The sequence below is a fragment of the Schistocerca piceifrons genome, unplaced genomic scaffold, assembly GCF_021461385.2.
Source record: "Schistocerca piceifrons isolate TAMUIC-IGC-003096 unplaced genomic scaffold, iqSchPice1.1 HiC_scaffold_20, whole genome shotgun sequence".
NCBI lineage: Eukaryota > Metazoa > Arthropoda > Insecta > Orthoptera > Acrididae > Schistocerca > Schistocerca piceifrons.
In genome coordinates, this window is record NW_025727900.1 from 25,001 (window position 1) to 27,500 (window position 2,500).

A 2,500-nucleotide genomic window follows, 5' to 3' on the forward strand; every position below is an offset into this window, starting at 1 on the left:
TGCTCTCGGGCGGAATAATCGCTCCCGTCAGCGGCGCTTCAGCTTTGGACAATTTCACGACCCGTCTTGAAACACGGACCAAGGAGTCTAACATGTGCGCGAGTCATTGGGCTGTACGAAACCTAAAGGCGTAATGAAAGTGAAGGTCTCGCCTTGCGCGGGCCGAGGGAGGATGGGGCTTCCCCGCCCTTCACGGGGCGGCGGCCTCCGCACTCCCGGGGCGTCTCGTCCTCATTGCGAGGTGAGGCGCACCTAGAGCGTACACGTTGGGACCCGAAAGATGGTGAACTATGCCTGGCCAGGACGAAGTCAGGGGAAACCCTGATGGAGGTCCGTAGCGATTCTGACGTGCAAATCGATCGTCGGAGCTGGGTATAGGGGCGAAAGACTAATCGAACCATCTAGTAGCTGGTTCCCTCCGAAGTTTCCCTCAGGATAGCTGGTGCTCGTACGAGTCTCATCCGGTAAAGCGAATGATTAGAGGCCTTGGGGCCGAAACGACCTCAACCTATTCTCAAACTTTAAATGGGTGAGATCTCCGGCTTGCTTGATATGCTGAAGCCGCGAGCAAACGACTCGGATCGGAGTGCCAAGTGGGCCACTTTTGGTAAGCAGAACTGGCGCTGTGGGATGAACCAAACGCCGAGTTAAGGCGCCCGAATCGACGCTCATGGGAAACCATGAAAGGCGTTGGTTGCTTAAGACAGCAGGACGGTGGCCATGGAAGTCGGAATCCGCTAAGGAGTGTGTAACAACTCACCTGCCGAAGCAACTAGCCCTGAAAATGGATGGCGCTGAAGCGTCGTGCCTATACTCGGCCGTCAGTCTGGCAGTCATGGCCGGTCCTTGCGGCCGGCCGCGAAGCCCTGACGAGTAGGAGGGTCGCGGCGGTGGGCGCAGAAGGGTCTGGGCGTGAGCCTGCCTGGAGCCGCCGTCGGTGCAGATCTTGGTGGTAGTAGCAAATACTCCAGCGAGGCCCTGGAGGGCTGACGCGGAGAAGGGTTTCGTGTGAACAGCCGTTGCACACGAGTCAGTCGATCCTAAGCCCTAGGAGAAATCCGATGTTGATGGGGGCCGTCATAGCATGATGCGCTTTGTGCTGGCCCCCGTTGGGCGAAAGGGAATCCGGTTCCTATTCCGGAACCCGGCAGCGGAACCGATACAAGTCGGGCCCCTCTTTTAGAGATGCTCGTCGGGGTAACCCAAAAGGACCCGGAGACGCCGTCGGGAGATCGGGGAAGAGTTTTCTTTTCTGCATGAGCGTTCGAGTTCCCTGGAATCCTCTAGCAGGGAGATAGGGTTTGGAACGCGAAGAGCACCGCAGTTGCGGCGGTGTCCCGATCTTCCCCTCGGACCTTGAAAATCCGGGAGAGGGCCACGTGGAGGTGTCGCGCCGGTTCGTACCCATATCCGCAGCAGGTCTCCAAGGTGAAGAGCCTCTAGTCGATAGAATAATGTAGGTAAGGGAAGTCGGCAAATTGGATCCGTAACTTCGGGATAAGGATTGGCTCTGAGGATCGGGGCGTGTCGGGCTTGGTCGGGAAGTGGGTCAGCGCTAACGTGCCGGGCCTGGGCGAGGTGAGTGCCGTAGGGGTGCCGGTAAGTGCGGGCGTTTAGCGCGGGCGTGGTCTGCTCTCGCCGTTGGTCGGCCTCGTGCTGGCCGGCGGTGCAGGATGCGCGCGCCTGCGCGGCGTTCGCGCCCCGGTGCTTCAACCTGCGTGCAGGATCCGAGCTCGGTCCCGTGCCTTGGCCTCCCACGGATCTTCCTTGCTGCGAGGCCGCGTCCGCCTTAGCGTGCTCCTCCGGGGGCGCGCGGGTGCGCGGATTCTCTTCGGCCGCCATTCAACGATCAACTCAGAACTGGCACGGACTGGGGGAATCCGACTGTCTAATTAAAACAAAGCATTGCGATGGCCCTAGCGGGTGTTGACGCAATGTGATTTCTGCCCAGTGCTCTGAATGTCAACGTGAAGAAATTCAAGCAAGCGCGGGTAAACGGCGGGAGTAACTATGACTTTCGTCCGATCACAGTGTGCTCGGTGCTGACCAGAGCCTTTCACAAGGTTCTGGTTGGCCGCCTGATGCGCTACTGTGTGTTGGACGGTCGCCAGCGGGCTTTCATCCCTCAGGATGGGATGCTTCACAACACCTTTCTTCTAGATCTGGCGATGACCCAGGCGTGCCGAGCTGCCGGCTCGCTGTACTTGGCATCTCTGGATGTGTCAAAGGCCTTCGACTCGCTTGCCCATGGTGCCCTTGGCCCGGTGCTAAGGGCCCACGGTTTGCCGGTCGAGTTTGTTGACTACATCCAGGGATGCTATGAGGCGGGATCGACGGTTATCTGCGCGGATGGGAAGTCGTCAGATCTAGTGCGGCCTTCGAGGGGTGTTCGGCAGGGTGACCCGCTGTCTCCTATCCTCTTCAACATGTCCATTGACATTCTCTTGTCTCGCCTGCCTGCTCATATTGGTGCACGCATTCTTGGACGGCGGATAAATGC

At 59.0% G+C, this 2,500-nt stretch overlaps 1 pseudogene; it reads left to right on the forward strand.

Annotated features, from left to right (window-relative positions):
* LOC124741788 overlaps positions 1–2,500 on the forward strand; it is a 6,329-nt pseudogene that overhangs the window by 860 nt on the left and 2,969 nt on the right.